This window comes from Engystomops pustulosus, chromosome 1 (genome assembly GCF_040894005.1).
Source record: "Engystomops pustulosus chromosome 1, aEngPut4.maternal, whole genome shotgun sequence".
In the NCBI taxonomy this organism is placed as follows: domain Eukaryota; kingdom Metazoa; phylum Chordata; class Amphibia; order Anura; family Leptodactylidae; genus Engystomops; species Engystomops pustulosus.
In genome coordinates this window covers 305,856,709-305,879,476 of record NC_092411.1, presented here as the reverse complement: position 1 = coordinate 305,879,476, position 22,768 = coordinate 305,856,709, and the positions used below count along the sequence as shown (strand labels likewise).

General features: G+C 49.8%; 1 protein-coding gene and 1 pseudogene across 8 annotated transcripts in view; one reads left to right on the top strand and one right to left on the bottom strand.

Annotated features, from left to right (window-relative positions):
* The window catches only part of LOC140085132 (uncharacterized), a 116,814-nt gene that overhangs the window by 43,792 nt on the left and 50,254 nt on the right, over window positions 1-22,768 (bottom strand). The window lies entirely within an intron of this gene.
* LOC140085287 (uncharacterized) lies at window positions 430-21,393 on the top strand (annotated as a pseudogene).

Below are 22,768 nucleotides of genomic sequence, written 5' to 3'. Positions count from 1 at the left end.
CATCACAGGTCCTCCAGACACTTAGCTCCGCCCCATCTACTAGTCATATGACCCTTACATCATCACAGGTCCTCCAGCCACTGAGCTCCGCCCCATCTACTAGTCATATGACCCTTACATCATCACAGGTCCTCCAGCCACTGAGCTCCGGCCCCATCTACTAGTCATATGACCCTTACATCATCACAGGTCCTCCAGACACTTAGCTCCGCCCCATCTACTAGTCATATGACCCTTACATCATCACAGGTCCTCCAGCCACTGAGCTCCGCCCCATCTACTAGTCACATGCCCCTTACATCATCGCAGGTCCTCCAGCCACTGAGCTCCGCCCCATCTACTAGTCACATGCCCCTTACATCATCACAGGTCCTCCAGCCACTGAGCTCCGCCCCATCTACTAGTCACATGACCCTTACATTTCGCAGGTCCTCGGATGTGGTCAGGTAGGTGCTGGTGTCTCTCGTTCTCTCTGGTGTCAGCTTTTTCTTCCTCCCTAGAAGGAATTTAGAAGCAACTGCTCAATAACAAAAGATTGTGTAACCGACTGCGAACATTACTGCAAATGTGAGTATATATACTATAGCACATAATAAACATACATCCACTATACAGCACATCCACTATACAGCATATACACAGCACATCCACTATACAGCGTATACACAGCACATCCACTATACAGCGTATACACAGCACATCCACTATACAGCGTATACACAGCACATCCACTATACAGCGTATACACAGCACATCCACTATACAGCGTATACACAGCACATCCACTATACAGCACATCCACTATACAGCGTATACACAGCACATCCACTATACAGCATATACACAGCACATCCACTATACAGCGTATACACAGCACATCCACTATACAGCACATCCACTATACAGCATATACACAGCACATCCACTATACAGTATATACACAGCACATCCACTATACAGCGTATACACAGCACAACCACTATACAGCATATACACAGCGCGTCCACTATACAGCATATACACAGCGCGTCCACTATACAGCATATACACAGCGCGTCCACTATACAGCATATACACAGCGCGTCCACTATACAGCATATACACAGCGCGTCCACTATACAGCATATACACAGCGCGTCCACTATACAGCATATACACAGCGCGTCCACTATACAGCATATACACAGCGCGTCCACTATACAGCATATACACAGCGCGTCCACTATACAGCATATACACAGCGCGTCCACTATACAGCATATACACAGCGCGTCCACTATACAGCACATCCACTATACAGCATATACACAGCACGTCCACTATACAGCATATACACAGCACGTCCACTATACAGCATATACACAGCACGTCCACTATACAGCATATACACAGCACGTCCACTATACAGCATATACACAGCACGTCCACTATACAGCATATACACAGCACGTCCACTATACAGCATATACACAGCACGTCCACTATACAGCATATACACAGCACGTCCACTATACAGCATATACACAGCACGTCCACTATACAGCATATACACAGCACGTCCACTATACAGTATATACACAGCGCATCCACTATACAGCATATACACAGCGCATCCACTATACAGCACATCCACTATACAGCATATACACAGCACATCCACTATACAGCGTATACACAGCACGTACACTATACAGTATATACACAGCACATCCACTATACAGCGTATACACAGCACAACCACTATACAGCATATACACAGCACATCCACTATACAGCGTATACATTTTTCATTACACAAACAATATTAATAATTTGCTGAAAGTGGACAACCCCTTTAAGTAATGGGAATAAACCCGAGAATAAATCAGTCTCGGTGGCGGCGTGCTCAGCAGGAAGGACTCGCCTAAAACACTGGTGATCAGGGATAACCACACTTGTCCTGCCAGAACATGATGATGTGTGTGAGGGCGGCATCTAAGGGTTAAGTGTGATTTATAAAGTATTATCGAATATGGGGTGCCGCTTATATTAGGACATCACAGGCTGATATCACAGTATATGTCCTGCCAGACTATGAACACGTGAGATATCATTATCCATACATATAGTAAATGACATGGTATCTACATAACACACGGGTACAACACAGACAGAGGGGTCACCCCCGGACCCACTATGGAGAGTCGTGCCATGTATAGAGGTAAAGTCTTATCCTGCAATACTCCTGCACGTATATCTAGGCTCGTGCCAATAGTAATCTCTGCAAAGTGATTAGCCCGCCCTAAGAATGACGGTCCCAACCAGGTGTTATAGCGCTAATCCTCCAGTGTCCGGGATGACTCCGTCCATGTTAGCCCACCCTAAGAATGAAGCTCCCACCCAGGTGTTACAGTGCTAATCCTCCAGTGTCCGGGATGACTCCGTCCATGTTAGCCCACCCTAAGAATGAAGGTCCCACCCAGGTGTTACAGTGCTAATCCTCCAGTGTCCGGGATGACTCTGTCCATGTTAGCCCACCCTAAGAATGACGGTCCCACCCAGGTGTTACAGTGCTAATCCTCCAGTGTCTGGGATGACTCCGTCCATGTTAGCCCACCCTAAGAATGAAGGTCCCACCCAGGTGTTACAGTGCTAATCCTCCAGTGTCCGGGATGACTCCGTCCATGTTAGCCCACCCTTAGAATGAAGGTCCCACCCAGGTGTTACAGTGCTAATCCTCCAGTGTCCGGGATGACTCCGTCCATGTTAGCCCACCCTAAGAATGAAGGTCCCACCCAGGTGTTACAGCGCTAATCCTCCAGTGTCCGGGATGACTCCGTCCATGTTAGCCCACCCTAAGAATGAAGGTCCCACCCAGGTGTTACTGTGCTAATCCTCCAGTGTCCGGGATGACTCCGTCCATGTTAGCCCACCCTAAGAATGAAGCTCCCACCCAGGTGTTATAGTGCTAATCCTCCAGTGTCCGGGATGACTCCGTCCATGTTAGCCCACCCTAAGAATGATGGTCCCACACAGGTGTTACAGTGCTAATCCTCCAGTGTCTGGGATGACTCTGTCCATGTTAGCCCACCCTAAGAATGACGGTCCCACCCAGGTGTTACAGTGCTAATCCTCCAGTGTCCGGGATGACTCCGTCCATGTTAGCCCACCCTAAGAATGAAGGTCCCACCCAGGTGTTAAAGTGCTAATCCTCCAGTGTCCGGGATGACTCTGTCCATGTTAGCCCACCCTTAGAATGAAGGTCCCACCCAGGTGTTACAGTGCTAATACTCCAGTGACCGGGATGACTCCGTCCATGTTAGCCCACCCTAAGAATGAAGGTCCCACCCAGTTGTTACAGCGCTAATCCTCCAGTGTCTGGGATGACTCCGTCCATGTTAGCCCACCCTAAGAATGACGGTCCCACCCAGGTGTTACAGCGCTAATCCTCCAGTGTCCGGGATGACTCAGTCCATGTTAGCCCACCCTAAGAATGAAGGTCCCACCCAGATGTTATAGTGCTAATCCTCCAGTGTCCGGGATGACTCCGTCCATGTTAGCCCACCCTAAGAATGAAGGTCCCACCCAGGTGTTACTGTGCTAATCCTCCAGTGTCCGGGATGACTCCGTCCATGTTAGCCCACCCTAAGAATGAAGCTCCCACCCAGGTGTTATAGTGCTAATCCTCCAGTGTCCGGGATGACTCCGTCCATGTTAGCCCACCCTAAGAATGATGGTCCCACACAGGTGTTACAGTGCTAATCCTCCAGTGTCCGGGATGACTCTGTCCATGTTAGCCCACCCTAAGAATGACGGTCCCACCCAGGTGTTACAGTGCTAATCCTCCAGTGTCCGGGATGACTCCGTCCATGTTAGCCCACCCTAAGAATGAAGGTCCCACCCAGGTGTTATAGTGCTAATCCTCCAGTGTCCGGGATGACTCCGTCCATGTTAGCCCACCCTAAGAATGAAGGTCCCACCCAGGTGTTACAGCGCTAATCCTCCAGTGTCCGGGATGACTCTGTCCATGTTAGCCCACCCTAAGAATGACGGTCCCACCCAGGTGTTATAGCGCTAATCCTCCAGTGTCCGGGATGACTCCGTCCATGTTAGCCCACCCTAAGAATGACGGTCCCACCCAGGTGTTACTGTGCTAATCCTCCAGTGTCTGGGATGACTCCGTCCATGTTAGCCCACCCTAAGAATGACGGTCCCACCCAGGTGTTATAGCTCTAATCCTCCAGTGTCCGGGATGACTCCGTCCATGTTAGCCCACCCTAAGAATGAAGGTCCCACCCAGGTGTTATAGTGCTAATCCTCCAGTGTCCGGGATGACTCTGTCCATGTTAGCACACCCTAAGAATGAAGGTCCCACCCAGGTGTTATAGTGCTAATCCTCCAGTGTCCGGGATGACTCCGTCCATGTTAGTCCACCCTAAGAATGAAGGTCCCACCCAGGTGTTACAGTGCTAATACTCCAGTGACCGGGATGATTCCGTCCATGTTAGCCCACCCTAAGAATGAAGGTCCCACCCAGGTGTTAAAGTGCTAATCCCCCAGTGACCGGGATGACTCTGTCCATGTTAGCCTACCCTAAGAATGACGGTCCCACCCAGGTGTTAAAGTGCTAATCCTCCAGTGACCGGGATGACTCCGTCCATGTTAGCCCACCCTAAGAATGAAGGTCCCACCCAGGTGTTACAGTGCTGATCCTCCAGTGTCCGGGATGACTCCGTCCATGTTAGCCCACCCTTAGAATGAAGGTCCCACCCAGGTGTTACAGTGCTAATCCTCCAGTGTCCGGGATGACTCCGTCCATGTTAGCCCACCCTAAGAATGAAGGTCCCACCCAGGTGTTACAGTGCTAATCCTCCAGTGTCCGGGATGACTCCGTGCCTGACGCACGTTTCTGCTCAGATAGAGCCTTCGTCTGGGGGTGTTTTATCAAACATTTTGACTTCCAATAATGTCTGGTGGTGGGCCTTTAGCGATGTCTTGGACGTCCTTCCCTTGCCTCAGATGGACCTCCATCTTCTCTGTTTGCGGCTCCGTGAAGCCAATAACTTCCAGGCGCGTGTATGGATGGAAGAACACATCCGGGCATTCCAAGATGGCGACTTCTGGGCAAGACACGTTTCCCCGGAAGTGACCTATCATAACATGAGATAGACGAATGCAGGGGCTTGAGTATGTTTGAAATCCAAGCGGCTCTCGCGTTGATCTGTGGTATCTACTCCTGTTGCCATCAGCCGTGCACGCTTCTCCCATCAGGTACATGAGTGTAAAGAAGGTAATAATCAGAAGGGCCCTAACTGCAGTTATTATTCTTTACATCCCTTAACTACCAGTATAACTGAAGCTCACACACCTTCTTAGGCAAAGGTGGTTAGGGTCAGACATTATGGGGGCACATTTACTTACCCGTCCTGCGCGATCCCCAAAAGTGCATTGTCCATGTATGGTGCACTCTGCCGCGATTCACTAAGATTGTGCGTCCGATATCCTGCATGTGTCGCTTCCCCGTTCAGTTCCGACAGAGTTCACCTTCTTCTTCCTGGTGCATGTAAATGAATCTTAAATCCCACGCTGACATATATATTCTTGTCTAATATATGTCTTTTTATGCATAGACAACAATCGGCAACTTCTAGTCCTCCAGCATGGACATAACTTTCACAGAACCCCTGCCGATAGCTCCTGTGAGTGGTTTCGGGGTGTCTGGGGTGGTTGGGGTGTTATTCCTCATGCTATATATATCAACTATTCTCCTTCTCCATTAGAAGGAGACCAAAGAGAAAGAGCAAACAAAAGAAAAAGATCCAGAAAAATCTAAGGAACTGGATGAAAAGAAACCTCCATCACGCAGATGCAAAAAAGATTTAAAAAAAACTGTATTTAAAGCCTGGATAACATGCTCAGAGAGGAAAGCTGCTCCTTTATGGATGAAATGAGAAGCTTCATTAAAGGGGAAGTCCAGTCATCGGTGGCCTCCTTTATCCCTCAGGTGACTCTATATAAAAGGCCCAGGGTAAGGGAATCACATGCAGAATCTGAGGAAGTAAATCCCTCCTTTTCAGCAGATATGAATTCTACTCCATCTGTTGCTGCTACAGAGATGGAGTCAAGATACTTCTTTGTCTCTGAGAATCTGGATTCATTTCTCAAGGCAGTCAGAGACACTCTAAAGATGGAGGATGTAGAGGAAACCAAATCTGTCCAGGATGAGCTTTTTGGCATCCTCAAAACCAAGAAGAGAAGAGCCTTTCCAGTAAATGTTACACTTACAGAGTTGATATTAGAAGAATGAAGAGAACCTGAAAACAGAATCTCCATATCTAAGGAATTCAAAAAACGCCTTATATATGAAGAGGAAAAGGTAAAAAACTGGAACTGTACTCCAAAAGTGCATGTCCAAGTAACGAAATTGCAAAGAAAGCGGATCTTCCATTTGAGGACACTATACAGCTGAACATGGACAGAAAAGCTGACAGTCTGTTAAAAAAGACGCGAGAATCCGCTAAACCTCAAGGTGAACATAAACCCATCTATTTCCCGTACTGTGGTTAGAAATCCACATCAGAAATGAAATATCAAGAGAAAGCCACCATACCCATGTTATAGTCAGCTACCGTATTCATTGCAAAAGAAGGCACTTGGTCTAATTCAGTCAGGCGCTCGATTTGGCTAAGACAATGGAGTGGTGATTGTAGATCCAAATCTAAGCTATGAAGTCTTCCCTTTCAGGGGGATATGTATTTGGCGCAGAACAAGACGCCATTCTTGAGGAAGAGGCAGATAGTGAAAAAGGTTTTCCAGAAGTGAAATCGAGTCAAAAGAAACAGTCCTTTCCTTACAGGGGTAAAGGTAACCAGGGAAGATGGAGTTACCCCAGAGGAGGAGGAACAGGCTTCCTCCTCAGGTCTAGTAACTCAACTTCGGCCTTCAGGAAACAATGAAGCCAGAGTGGGAGGAAGATTACTTCAGTTCTGTCACCATTGGTCTCAACCTCAAATCCATGGGTCCTAGGAACCCTAACAGACTGAGAGTTTAAACTCTCTTCCTCCTAGAAACTTCATTGTGACAAAACAGCCTTCTCAGACTTTGACTACCCAGTTGTGGCAAGAAATCGTGAAACTCCCCTCTATTTCTAATGATAAAACTGAATGGTTCATTCCATCTAATATTCTATTTAATGGATCTGAAAAAACACGTCCTCTACAGGATCCTCTATATGCTCAACCACCATCTTAATTCCACCAAAGGCGTTCATTTGTACCATTGACCTAAAGGGTCATATTATCATTCTCACCATTCCAGAAATTCCTCATATTTGTAGTCCTCACTCTGGAAGGGGACACAGCTTCCAGTACAAAGCTTCTTCTGTTCGGGATCTCATCTGCCCCAAGGACATTCTCAAAAATAAAAAAGAAGGTGATTGCTATTTTAAAAATGAAGAAGGTGTAGATCATTCCATACCTGGACGACGATCTACTTATAATTGGACAAACAGAGTGAGAACTTATCCAACACAGGAATCTGACTATTACCACGCTCCAACATCTGGGCTGGTACATAAACTGGGTAAAATCCAGACTTACTCCCAGTACGGAGACGATATTCTAAACTCAACCCTGCAGATGTCCTTTCTTCTCATCGAAAAGATGTCAAGACTTATTTAATAGATCTGCTACTTCAAACTTGCACAATAAGAAAAGCCATGAGAGTTTTGGGTCAGATGACAGCCTGTATCCAATCAGTGCAATGGAGTCAAAGCCACACTTGATCCTTCCAGAGCTGGATCCTAGCTGTTTGGGACAAGAATACGCTCCACCAAGACCCGAAGATTCTTCTACCACCTTCAGTCAAATCTTCCCTAAAATGGTGGGCAGAGCAGTCACACTTAAAGAAAGGGGTACCCTGGCATCCTTGGCCGGTCACAGTGATCCAGACGGATGCAAGCTTATCCGGTTGGGGTGCAAGTTTGGGGGAAAGACTTCTAAAGGGCCAATGGCCTATTATATCTATCCAAAATTGCTACTTAAATTCCTGCAAACTAAGGGAAACATTGAAGAACAGCACTCCAGAACTGAAGAAACATGAAGGGGGCACAAGGAACACACAATTCTTCATCTAACAAAGAAGATTTGGCAATTCCCGAATCATCAGAAAATGAGGTCACCGGACCACAGCTCAGACCAGCAGCGCCACACTTGTCCACTAATGCCAGGAGCCTCACAAACAAGATAGATGAAATGCACAGGAAAACATGTAAAAACAAAGCTCGTATAAATATGGCGTTACTGTGGTTTTTTAGGCAATTATACCACCTTTGGAATATTTTTCCAGCTTCCCAGTCCAATAATCAAAATATAAAATGGCACCATTAGAAAGACAAGCTTTGTGGAAGGATGGAAGTGAAAAATTGCCTGGTGAGGAAGGGGTTACCGACCTTGTAGTGGGTTTACACAGTCAAGTTTCAATATTTGCAAATGATACCAAGCTCTGTAAAGTAATACATACTGAGGTTTAGCATTACAGAGGGGTTTATGGAAACTTGAGGAGTGGGCAGAGAAATGGCTGAGGTTTAATGTAGATAAATGTTAAGTTATGCACTTGGGCCATGGAAACAAAAAGTATAATTATGTTCCAAACGGTCAATTACTTGGTAAAACTGGAGATGGAAAAAGACTTGGGGTCATTGTTGGTAAACTTAATTTTAGTGACCAGAGCCAGGCAGCTGCTGTTAAAGCAAATAAAATCATGGGATGTATCAACAGAGGAATAGATTCTCATGATAAAGACACAGTTTTACCCTTATACAAATCCCTGGTCAGACCACACATGGAGTATTGTGGACAAAGAAGAATAAGTTCTCCCATCACCATAGACAGGGGGCATCCTCTACACCTAGAGGAGAGGAGGTTCTACCATCACCATAGTCAGGGGGCATCCTCTACATCTAGAGGAGAGGAGGTTCTACCATCACTATAGACAGGAGGCATCCTCTACACTTAGAGGAGAGGAGGTTCTACCATCACCATAGACAGGGGCATCCTCTACGCCTAGAGGAGATTCTACCATCACCATAGACAGGAGGCATCCTCTACACCTAGAGCAGAGGAGGTTCTACCATCACCATAGACAAGGGGTATCCTCTACACCTAGAGGAGAGGAGGTTCTACCATCACTATAGACAGGGGGCATCCTCTACACCGAGAGGAGAGGAGGTTCTACCATCACCATAGACAGAGGGCATCCTCTACACCTAGAGGAGAAGAAGGTGCTACCTTCACCATAGACAGGGGGCATCCTCTACACCTACAGGAGAGGAGGTTCTACCATCACCATAGACAGGGGGTTATCCTCTACACCTAGAGGAGAGGAGGTTCTACCATCACCATAGACAGGGGGTTATCCTCTACACCTAGAGGAGAGGAGGTTCTACCATCACCATAGACAGGGGGCATCCTCTACACCTAGAGGAGAGGAGGTTCTACCATCACCATAGACAGGGGGGCATCCTCTACACCTAAGGGAGAGGAGGTTCTACCATCACTATAGACAGGGAGAATCCTCTACACCTAGAGGAGAGGAGGTTCTACCATCACCATAGACAGGGGGGCATCCTCTACACCTAAGGGAGAGGAGGTTCTACCATCACTATAGACGGGGGACGTCCTCTACACCTAGAGGAGAGGAGGTTCTACCATCACCATAGACAGGGGGCATCCTCTACACCTAGAGGAGAGGAGGTTCTACCATCACCATAGACAGGGAGAATCCTCTACACCTAGAGGAGAGGAGGTTCTACCATCACCATAGACAGGGGGCCTCCTCTACACCTAGAGGAGAGGAGGTTCTACCATCACCATAGACAGGGGGTTATCCTCTACACCTACAGGAGAGGAGGTTCTACCATCACCATAGACAGGGGGCATCCTCTACACCTAGAGGAGAGGAGGTTCTACCATCACCATAGACAGGGGGGCATCCTCTACACCTAAGGGAGAGGAGGTTCTACCATCACTATAGACGGGGGACGTCCTCTACACCTAGAGGAGAGGAGGTTCTACCATCACCATAGACAGGGGGGCATCCTCTACACCTAGAGGAGAGGAGGTTCTACCATCACCATAGACAGGGGACATCCTCTACACCTGGAGGAGAGGCGGTTCTACCATCACCATAGACGGGGGACGTCCTCTACACCTGGAGGAGAGGAGGTTCTACCATCACCATAGACGGGGGACGTCCTCTACACCTAGAGGAGAGGAAGTTCTTCCATCACCATAGACAGGGGACATCCCCTACACCTAGAGGAGAGGAGGTTCTACCATTACTATAGACAGGGGACATCCTCTACACCTAGAGGAAAGGAGGTTCTACCATCACCATAGACAGGGGGCATCCTCTACACCTAGAGGAGAGGAGGTTCTACCATCACCATAGACCGGGGGCATCCTCTACACCTGGAGGAGAGGAGGTTCTACCATCACCATAGACAGGGGGCATCCTCTACACCTAGAGGAGAGGGGGCTCTACCATCACCATAGACAGGGGGCATCCTCTACACCTAGAGGAGAGGAGGTTCTACCATCACTATAGACAGGGGGCATCCTCTACACCTAGAGGAGAGGAGGTTCTACAATCACCATAGACAGGGGGCATCCTCTACACCTAGAGGAGAGGAGGTGCTACCATCACCATAGACAGGGGGCATCCCCTACACTTAGAGGAGAGGAGGTTCTACAATCACCATAGACAAGGGACATCCTCTACACCTAGAGGAGAGGAGGTTGTACCATCACCATAGACAGGGAGCATCCTCTACACTTAGAGGAGAGGAGGTTCAAGCATCACTATAGACAGGGGGCATCCTCTACACCTAGAGGAGAGGAGGATCTACCATCACCATAGTCAGGGGACATCCTCTACACCTAGAGGAGAGGAGGTTCTACCATCACCATAGACAGGGTGCATCCTCTACACCTAGAGGAGAGGAGGATCTACCATCACCATAGACAGGGGGCATCCTCTACACCTAGAGGATAGGAGGTTCTACCATCACCATAGACAGTGGACATCCTTTATACTGAGAGGAGAGGAGGTTCTCCCCTCACCATAGACAGGGGGCATCCTCTACACCTAGAGGAGAGGAGGTTCTACCATCACCATAGACAGGGGACATCCTCTACACCTAGAGGAGAGGAGGTTCTCCCCTCACCATAGACAGGGGGCATCCTCTACACCTAGAGGAGAGGAGGTTCTACCATCACCATAGACAGGGGACATCCTCTACACCTAGAGGAGAGGAGGTTCTACCATCTCCATAGACAGGGGGCATCCTCTACACCTAGAGGAGAGGAGGTTCTACCATCACCATAGACCGGGGGCATCCTCTACACCTGGAGGAGAGGAGGTTCTACCATAACCATAGACCGGGGGCATCCTCTACACCTAGAGGAGAGGAGGTTCTACCATTAACATAGACAGAGAGCATCCTCTACACCTAGAGGAGAGGAGGTTCTACCATCATCATAGACAGGGGGCATCCTCTACACCTAGAGGAGAGGAGGTTCTACCTTCACCATAGACCGGGGGCATCCTCTACACCTAGAGGAGAGGAGGTTCTACCTTCACCATAGACCGGGGGCATCCTCTACACCTAGAGGAGAGGAGGTTCTACCATCACCATAGACAGGGGGCATCCTCTACACCTAGAGGAGAGGAGGTTCTACCTTCACCATAGACACGGGACATCCTCTACACCTAGAGGAGAGGAGGTTCTACCATCACCATAGACAGGGGACATCCTCTACACCTGGAGGAGAGGCGGTTCTACCATCACCATAGACGGGGGACGTCCTCTACACCTGGAGGAGAGGAGGTTCTACCATCACCATAGACGGGGGACGTCCTCTACACCTAGAGGAGAGGAAGTTCTTCCATCACCATAGACAGGGGACATCCCCTACACCTAGAGGAGAGGAGGTTCTACCATTACTATAGACAGGGGACATCCTCTACACCTAGAGGAAAGGAGGTTCTACCATCACCATAGACAGGGGGCATCCTCTACACCTAGAGGAGAGGAGGTTCTACCATCACCATAGACCGGGGGCATCCTCTACACCTGGAGGAGAGGAGGTTCTACCATCACCATAGACAGGGGGCATCCTCTACACCTAGAGGAGAGGGGGCTCTACCATCACCATAGACAGGGGGCATCCTCTACACCTAGAGGAGAGGAGGTTCTACCATCACTATAGACAGGGGGCATCCTCTACACCTAGAGGAGAGGAGGTTCTACAATCACCATAGACAGGGGGCATCCTCTACACCTAGAGGAGAGGAGGTGCTACCATCACCATAGACAGGGGGCATCCCCTACACTTAGAGGAGAGGAGGTTCTACAATCACCATAGACAAGGGACATCCTCTACACCTAGAGGAGAGGAGGTTGTACCATCACCATAGACAGGGAGCATCCTCTACACTTAGAGGAGAGGAGGTTCAAGCATCACTATAGACAGGGGGCATCCTCTACACCTAGAGGAGAGGAGGATCTACCATCACCATAGTCAGGGGACATCCTCTACACCTAGAGGAGAGGAGGTTCTACCATCACCATAGACAGGGTGCATCCTCTACACCTAGAGGAGAGGAGGATCTACCATCACCATAGACAGGGGGCATCCTCTACACCTAGAGGATAGGAGGTTCTACCATCACCATAGACAGTGGACATCCTTTATACTGAGAGGAGAGGAGGTTCTCCCCTCACCATAGACAGGGGGCATCCTCTACACCTAGAGGAGAGGAGGTTCTACCATCACCATAGACAGGGGACATCCTCTACACCTAGAGGAGAGGAGGTTCTCCCCTCACCATAGACAGGGGGCATCCTCTACACCTAGAGGAGAGGAGGTTCTACCATCACCATAGACAGGGGACATCCTCTACACCTAGAGGAGAGGAGGTTCTACCATCTCCATAGACAGGGGGCATCCTCTACACCTAGAGGAGAGGAGGTTCTACCATCACCATAGACCGGGGGCATCCTCTACACCTGGAGGAGAGGAGGTTCTACCATAACCATAGACCGGGGGCATCCTCTACACCTAGAGGAGAGGAGGTTCTACCATTAACATAGACAGAGAGCATCCTCTACACCTAGAGGAGAGGAGGTTCTACCATCATCATAGACAGGGGGCATCCTCTACACCTAGAGGAGAGGAGGTTCTACCTTCACCATAGACCGGGGGCATCCTCTACACCTAGAGGAGAGGAGGTTCTACCATCACCATAGACAGGGGGCATCCTCTACACCTAGAGGAGAGGAGGTTCTACCTTCACCATAGACACGGGACATCCCCTACACCTAGAGGAGAGGAGGTTCTACCATCACCATAGACCGGGGGCATCCTCTACACCTAGAGGAGAGGAGGTTCTACCATCACCATAGACAGGGGGCATCCTCTACACCTAGAGGAGAGGAGGTTCTACCATCACCATAGACAGGGGGCATCCTCTACACCTAGAGGAGAGGAGGTTCTACCTTCACCATAGACCGGGGGCATCCTCTACACCTAGAGGAGAGGAGGTTCTACCATCACCATAGACAGGGGGCATCCTCTACACCTAGAGGAGAGGAGGTTCTACCTTCACCATAGACCGGGGGCATCCTCTACACCTAGAGGAGAGGAGGTTCTACCATCACCATAGACCGGGGGCATCCTCTGCACCTAGAGGAGAGGAGGTTCTACCTTCACCATAGACCGGGGGCATCCTCTACACCTAGAGGAGAGGAGGTTCTACCATCACCATAGACAGGGGGCATCCTCTACACATAGAGGAGAGGAGGTTCTACCATCACCATAGACAGGGGGCATCCTCTACACCTAGAGGAGAGGAGGTTCTACCATCACCATAGACAGGGGGCATCCTCTACACCTAGAGGAGAGGAGGTTCTACCTTCACCATAGACCGGGGGCATCCTCTACACCTAGAGGAGAGGAGGTTCTACCATCACCATAGACAGGGGGCATCCTCTACACATAGAGGAGAGGAGGTTCTACCATCACTATAGACAGGAGGCATCCTCTACACCTAGAGGAGAGGAGGTTCTACCATCACCATAGACCGGGGGCATCCTCTACACCTAGAGGAGCGACTGTTTTACCGACACCAAGAAATGTTTCTTTTTGATGACCGTATTAAAATGACCTTTGTGCTGGCATTGTTCTCAACTTCTCTGTTAAGATTGTAATGATTTCCTTTCCAAAAATGAACAAACGCCGACCCCTTGATAAAGATCTGTAGCAGTTGTAATGCACGTCGTGGTGGAGCGGCACGTAGAGTATAGCCTGTGCCTCAGCCTCCTGAAATATTGTAGCTTTTATTATCTGACTTGTTCCCAATGTCTCACTTGATATGTATATTTTTTATCATCCTTTTAATTCTGTGCAAAGATTACTATTTTATTCATCTTAAATATTGCTGTTTACTTCTTGTCTTCTCAAAAAAAAAATTCTCTGGGTGTGTTCTGAAGAAGGTCTACACAGACCGAAACCTCACTCCATTCTGTGGGTTGCATTAAAGGACATGTGGCATGACATTAGCTGATGGTAGATGATTACAACTCCCCTCCTTGTCCCGTCCCTGAGTGCACTGGTATTCTTTTATTGTAACTTGCATGTAGGGGAAATGTGACTTATAAAATATGCAAATTAGCAAAATGGGCTCTGCAGAGCCCCCCTGTGCCCCATCGCTATATAATGTATTCATATTTATTTCTATATATTTACTCTATGTAGGTGGACCATGTAGGGCCGGGGCATGATTAAATTATATAGCGGTGGGGCTCTGCAGAGCACCTTTCGGTCATTTGCATTTTTTATAAGTTCAGTGCATGACGGGGAGGAGCGTTGTAATCGGCTAATCTGACACTAGATCTCTTTTGAGTTTGAGCTTGAACTTCTTTGATACGTTGGGCTCCTTTTGTTCCATGTGTAAGGATTGATGACTTGTAGAGAGTCCTGAAGAAATGAGAGATGGAACCTCCGAGGCCTGAGAGTTTCCCTGCATCTTAAGAAGAAATACTGACTGAAAATGAAGATCCCATGTCCTCAACATAGTCCTAGAGACAAATGTCAGGACCACACCTTGAAGGTCCAGGAAAAATGAACAAACCAGATCCACACCTAGATCCACTAAACCAATTGACCCAGTGAGGTATCGATATCTAACCTGGAGACTTATGTCTGTCCTCGCTGCTGAGGTCTCCTTCAGGGGTGTAACATGATTAATCCATCTCTCTCCCATAGAAGACCTTCCAGGCCAAGAAATCTCCAGATAATAGAGAGGACTGTGCCACATGCGGCTCTTCCACATCTCTTACATGTTTCTCTATAACTATAAAATTCTGAATAACTAAGAAGATGGAAGGATTGATGTATACTCTGTAGGAAGCCTCACTTCATGTAATTCCTCTTCTTCTCCCAGGTTCCTGATATATAGGACACTGGTTCCGTTCATCATAGATACAACAAGGATGGAGGAGGACAGAGAGCACATGGCTGCAGAGATCTTACACCTCACCCTGGAGATAATGGACCTGATAACTGCAGAGGTGAGAGTCTTACATAATATCTCTCTTATCTCTATTCATACAACTGGGAAATGGCTGGAAAGATGATGGAGACTTAGAATCTATGTAGTGATCAGTGTCTCCCCGTACACAGGATGACACAGTAATGATGACGCCACCTGATGAGTGTGTGACACCCCGTGTACCGAGAGGATGGAGCAGAAGTCCAGGCCCCAAAACTGAGCCAGGAGGAGGATGGGGCAGAAGAGGAGGCCCCATCAGAGTGTCTTCTACTCCCACCATGATACATGAGAAGAAGATTCTAGAACTTATCAAAAAGATTTTGGAGCTTCTGACTGGAGAGGTGACACTGCTGGGAATGCTGGGAAATGCTCCAGTTACAGCACTGGGGGGGGTCTGGGTGATGACTGTGTCATTGTGTGTCTCAGGTTCCTATAAGGAGTCAGGACATCGCTGTGTATTTCTCCATGGAGGAGCGGGAGTATATAGAGGGACACAAGGATCTGTACCAGGACATCATGGAGGAGCGGGAGTATATAGAGGGACACGAGGATCTGTACAAGGACATCATGGAGGAGCGGGAGTATATAGGGGGACATAAGGATCTGTTCCAGGACATCATGGAGGACCATCAACCAAGGATGGAGGAGGACAGAGACCACATGGCTGCAGAGATCTTACACCTCACCCTGGAGATAATGGACCTGATAACTGCAGAGGTGAGAGTCTTACATAATATCTCTCTTATCTCTATTCATACAACCAGTAAATGGCTGAAAGATGATGGAGACTTAGAATCTATGTAGTGATCAGTGTCTCCCCGTACACAGGATGACACAGTAATGATGACGCCACCTGATGAGTGTGTGACACCCCGTGTGCCCGGAGGATGGAGCAGAAGCCGAGGCCCCATCACTGAGCCAGGAGGAGGATGGAGCAGAAGCCCCGGCCCCATCACTGAGCCAGGAGGAGGATGGAGCAGAAGCCGAGGCCCCATCACTGAGCCAGGAGGAGGATGGAGCAGAAGCCGAGGCCCCATCACTGAGCCAGGAGGAGGATGGAGCAGAAGCCCAGGCCCCATCACTGAGCCAGGAGGAGGATGGAGCAGAAGCCGAGGCCACGTCACTGAGCCAGGAGGAGGATGGAGCAGAAGCCGAGGCCCCATCACTGAGCCAGGAGGAGGATGGAGCAGAAGCCCAGGCCCCATCACTGAGCCAGGAGGAGGATGGAGCAGAAGCCCAGGCCCCATCACTGAGCCAGGAGGAGGATGGAGCAGAAGCCCAGGCCCCATCGCTGAGCCAGGAGGAGGATGGAGCAGAAGCCCAGGCCCCATCACTGAGCCAGGAGGAGGATGGAGCAGAAGCCCAGGCCCCATCACTGAGCCAGGAGGAGGATGGAGCAGAAGCCCAGGCCCCATCACTGAGCCAGGAGGAGGATGGAGCAGAAGCCCAGGCCCCATCACTGAGCCAGGAGGAGGATGGAGCAGAAGCCCAGGCCCCATCACTGAGCCAGGAGGAGGATGGAGCAGAAGCCCAGGCCCCATCATTGAGCCAGGAGGAGGATGGAGCAGAAGCCCAGACCTCATCACTGAGCCAGGAGGAGGATGGAGCAGAAGCCGAGGCCACGTCACTGAGCCAGGAGGAGGATGGAGCAGAAGCCGAGGCCACGTCACTGAGCCAGGAGGAGGATGGAGCAGAAGCCCAGGCCCCATCACCGAGCCAGGAGGAGGATGGAGCAGAAGCCCAGGCCCAATCACTGAGCCAGGAGGAGGATGGAACAGAAGCCCAGGCCCCATCACTGAGCCAGGAGGAGGATGGAGCAGAAGCCCAGACCCCATCACTGAGCCAGGAGGAGGATGGAGCAGAAGCCCAGGCCCCATCACTGAGCCAGGAGGAGGATGGAGCAGAAGTCCCAACAAAGTTTCTTTCCCTCCTCCCATGACACATGAGAATAAGATTCTAGAATTTATCTACAAGATCTCAGAGCTTCTGACTAGACAGGTGGGAATGCTGGGATATTATCCAGTTACAGCACTGGAGGGGTCTGGGTGATGACTGTGTCATTGTGTGTCTCAGGTTCCTATAAGGTGTCAGGACATCGCTGTGTATTTCTCCATGAAGGAGCGGGAGTATATAGAGGGACACAAGGATTTGTACAAGGACATCATGATGGAGGACCAGTCACTTACATCACGAGGTAAGAGAGAGAAGTATTGATAGTACTGGAAACCCTGTATATAAGGCGGCTATACTGGAGGAGGCTGTGGATGTTGTGTATCTTGGCTGGAGCTTGTGGAGGCTGTGGATGTTGTGTATCTAGACTGGACCTGGAGGAGGCTGTGGATGTTGTGTATCTAGACTGGACCTGGAGGAGGCTGTGGATGTTGTGTATCTAGACTGGACCTGGAGGAGGCTGTGGATGTTCTGTATCTAAACTGGACCTGGAGGAGGCTGTGGATGTTGTGTATCTAGACTGACCTGGACGAGGCTGTGGATGTTGTGTATCTAGACTAACCTGGACGAGGCTGTGGATGTTGTGTATCTAGACTGGACCTAGAGGAGGCTGTGGATGTTGTGTGTATCTAGACTGGACCTGGAGGAGGCTGTGGATGTTGTGTGTATCTAGACTGGACCTGGAGGAGGCTGTGGATGTTGTGTATCTAGACTGGACCTGGAGGAGGCTGTGGATGTTGTGTGTATCTAGACTGGACCTGGAGGAGGCTGTGGATGTTGTGTATCTAGACTGTACCTGGAGGAGGCTGTGGATGTTGTGTGTATCTAGACTGGACCTGGAGGAGGCTGTGGATGTTGTGTATCTAGACTGGACCTGGAGGAGGCTGTGGATGTTGTGTATCTAGACTGGACCTGGAGGAGGCTGTGGATGTTGTGTATCTAGACTGGACCTGGAGGAGGCTGTGGATGTTGTGTATGTAGACTGGAGCTGGAGGAGGTTGTGGATGTTGTGTATGTAGACTGGACCTGGAGGAGGCTGTGGATGTTGTGTATCTAGACTGGACCTGGAGGAGGCTGTGGATGTTGTGTATCTAGACTGGACCTGGAGGAGGCTGTGGATGTTGTGTATGTAGACTGGACCTGGAGGAGGCTGTGGATGTTGTGTATCTAGACTGGAGATGGAGGAGGCTGTGGATGTTGTGTATCTAGACTGGACCTGGAGGAGGCTGTGGATGTTGTGTATCTAGACTGGACCTGGAGGAGACTGTGGATGTTGTGTATCTAGACTGGACCTGGAGGAGGCTGTGGATGTTGTGTATGTAGACTGGACCTGGAGGAGGCTGTGGATGTTGTGTATCTAGACTGGAGATGGAGGAGGCTGTGGATGTTGTGTATCTAGACTGGACCTGGAGGAGGCTGTGGATGTTGTGTATCTAGACTGGACCTGGAGGAGACTGTGGATGTTGTGTATCTAGACTGGACCTGGAGGAGGCTGTGGATGTTGTGTATGTAGACTGGACCTGGAGGAGGCTGTGGATGTTGTGTATCTAGACTGGACCTGGAGGAGGCTGTGGATGTTGTGTATCTAGACTGGAGCTGGAGGAGGCTGTGGATGTTGTGTATCTAGACTGGACCTGGAGGAGGCTGCGGATGTTGTGTATCTAGACTGGACCTGGAGGAGGCTGTGGATGTTGTGTATGTAGACTGGACCTGGAGGAGGCTGTGGATGTTGTGTATCTAGACTGGAGCTGGAGGAGGTTGTGGATGTTGTGTATGTAGACTGGACCTGGAGGAGGCTGTGGATGTTGTGTATCTAGACTGGACCTGGAGGAGGCGGAGGATGTTGTGTGGGACATATGTCTCCTTATTGTGTATAGAATTTCTGGGACTCGTTTTCTTTCTTTTCCAGGTATCGGTCAGATCCGAGGCTCCGGCAGACAACTCCTTCCACTGCCCGGTCATAAAGTAGAAGATAATCAGTTATGGATTGGAAGAAAGGGACAGGAGAGAACGTCTCCATGTACTAAGTGTGGGGAACATTGTAGAGGGGGATGTAAACTCTCCAAACACACGAGAACTCACACAGGAGAGAATCCATTTACATGTTCAGAATGTGGGAAAGTCTTTCAAAAGAAAAGTTACCTTTCAATTCATGAGAGAAGTCACACGGGGGAGAAGCCTTTTTCATGTTCAGAATGTGGGAAATGTTTTTCCCAGAAATCAAGGCTTGTTGCACATCAGAGAACTCACACCGGGGAGAAGCCATATTCATGCTCTGTATGTGGGAAATGTTTTCAAAGGAAAACTAAGCTGTTGGATCATGAGAGAACTCACACAGGGGACTTGCCGTTTTCCTGTTCAGAATGTGAGAAATGTTTTCACTACAAATCAGATCTTGTCATACATCAGAGAACTCACACAGGGGAGAAACCGTTTACATGTTCAGAATGTGGGAAATGCTTTCAGAAGAAAGGTAACCTTTCAGTTCATGAGAGAATTCACTCGGGGGAGAAGCCATTTTCATGTCCAGAATGTGGCAAATATTTTGCTTCTAAATCAGATCTTGTTAGACATCAGAGGTGTCACTCGGGGGAGAGGCCGCATGTATGCTCCGAATGTGGGAAATGTTTTACCTACAAAGCAGATCTGGTCATTCATCAGAGATGTCACACAGGGGAGAGGCCATTTTCATGCTCCGTATGTGGCAAATGTTTTCAAAAGAAAAGTAACCTTTCCACTCATGAAAAAATTCACACGGGGGAGAAACCATTTAAGTGTTCAGAATGTGGCAAATGTTTTCCCTATAAATCAAAGCTCGTTAGACATGAGAGAAGTCACACAGGGGAGAAGCCATATTCATGTTCAGAATGTGAGAAATGTTATACCTACAAAGCAGAACTTGTCAATCATCAGAGAACTCACACAGGAGAGAAACCGTTTTCATGCTTGGTATGTGGGAAATGCTTTGTAAAGAAAGGTAACCTTTTGGATCATGAGAGAATTCACACAGGGGAGAAGCCGTTTTCCTGTACAGAATGTGGGAAATGTTTTACTTACAAACAAGATCTTGTTAAACATCAGAGAATTCACACAGGAGAGAAGTCATTTACATGTTCAGAATGTGGGAGGTGTTTTCCCCATAAATCAAAGCTTGTTACACATCAGAGAACTCACACAGGGGAGAAAATGTTTTGATGTCCAGAATGTGGGAAATGTTTTACTCAGAAATCTGTGCTTGTCGTACTTCATAGAAGTTACACGGGGGAGAAGCCGTATCCAAAGGAAAACTAAGAGAATTCACACAGTGTAGAATGTTCAAAGTTCAGGAAAATGTTTACCCACAAATCAGATGTTGTTAGACGTCTGAGATCTCGTACAGGAGCGGAGCTCATGTTCAGAATGAGGAAAGTTTGTTGTAGGAAAAACATCCTCTTCATGGACATGAAGGACCTCTCTGAAGCTTGGTTGAAATATGGAAAATCCTTCTTGAATAAAGACTTACTTATGGAACGTCTAAGAATCCACACAGTAGAGAAGATGTTATCATGTTCGGAACCCTAAAAAAAAGTGGAGAATCTATTGTGATCTCAAGATGAAAGGAAATGTTGTAGGACCTGCCGCCTGAGGCCCTCTGATGTCTGGGCCTTGTCTACAGTGTCGATAACCGAACACCATAAGTATGTTATGGATTGTCCAGGAGTCGGCCAGAAAAGCGAGGCAGCGGGGGAGGGTCTGCATAAGCAATAAACTCGCCTCGCCCATCGCTCCCTGTGTCCTGCACCGCTCCCTGTGTCCTGCACCAGTTCCCTGTGTCCTACACTGCTCCCTGTGTCCTGCACCAGTTCCCTGTGTCCTGCACCAGTTCCCTGTGTCCTGCACCGCTCCCTGTGTCCTGCACCGCTCCCTGTGTCCTGCACCGCTCCCTGTGTCCTGCACCAGTTCCCTGTGTCCTGCACCAGTTCCCTGTGTCCTGCACCAGTTCCCTGTGTCCTGCACCAGTTCCCTGTGTCCTGCACCGCTCCCTGTGTCCTGCACCGCTACCTGTGTCCTGCACCTCTCCCTGTGTCCTGCACCAGTTCCCTGTGTCCTACACCGCTCCCTGTGTCCTGCACCAGTTCCCTGTGTCCTGCACCAGTTCCCTGTATCCTGCACCAGTTCCCTGTATCCTGCACCGCTCCCTGTGTCCTGCACCAGTTCCCTGTGTCCTGCACCAATTCCCTGTGTCCTGCACCAGTTCCCTGTGTCCTGCACCGCTCCCTGTGTCCTGCACCGCTCCCTGTGTCCTGCACCAGTTCCCTGTGTCCTGCACCAGTTCCCTGTGTCCTGCACCAGTTCCCTGTGTCCTGCACCAGTTCCCTGTGTCCTACACCGCTCCCTGTGTCCTGCACCAGTTCCCTGTGTCCTGCACCAGTTCCCTGTGTCCTGCACCAGTTCCCTGTGTCCTGCACCGCTCCCTGTGTCCTGCACCGCTCCCTGTGTCCTGCACCGCTCCCTGTGTCCTGCACCGCTCCCTGTGTCCTGCACCGCTCCCTGTGTCCTGCACCAGTTCCCTGTGTCCTGCACCGCTCCCTGTGTCCTGCACCGCTCCCTGTGTCCTGCACTGCTCCCTGTGTCCTGCACCAGTTCCCTGTGTCCTGCACTGCTCCCTGTGTCCTGCACCAGTTCCCTGTGTCCTGCACTGCTCCCTGTGTCCTGCACTGCTCCCTGTGTCCTGCACCAGTTCCCTGTGTCCTGCACTGCTCCCTGTGTCCTGCACCGCTCCCTGTGTCCTGCACCGCTCCCTGTGTCCTGCACCGCTCCCTGTGTCCTGCACCGCTCCCTGTGTCCTGCACCGCTCGCTGTGTCCTGCACCGCTCGCTGTGTCCTGCACCGCTCCCTGTGTCCTGCACCGCTCCCTGTGTCCTGCACCGCTCCCTGTGTCCTGCACCAGTTCCCTGTGTCCTGCACTGCTCCCTGTGTCCTGCACCGCTCCCTGTGTCCTGCACCGCTCCCTGTGTCCTGCACCGCTCCCTGTGTCCTGCACTGCTCCCTGTGTCCTGCACTGCTCCCTGTGTCCTGCACCGCTCCCTGTGTCCTGCACCAGTTCCCTGTGTCCTGCACCGCTCCCTGTGTCCTGCACCAGTTCCCTGTGTCCTGCACTGCTCCCTGTGTCCTGCACCGCTCCCTGTGTCCTGCACCGCTCCCTGTGTCCTGCACCGCTCCCTGTGTCCTGCACCGCTCCCTGTGT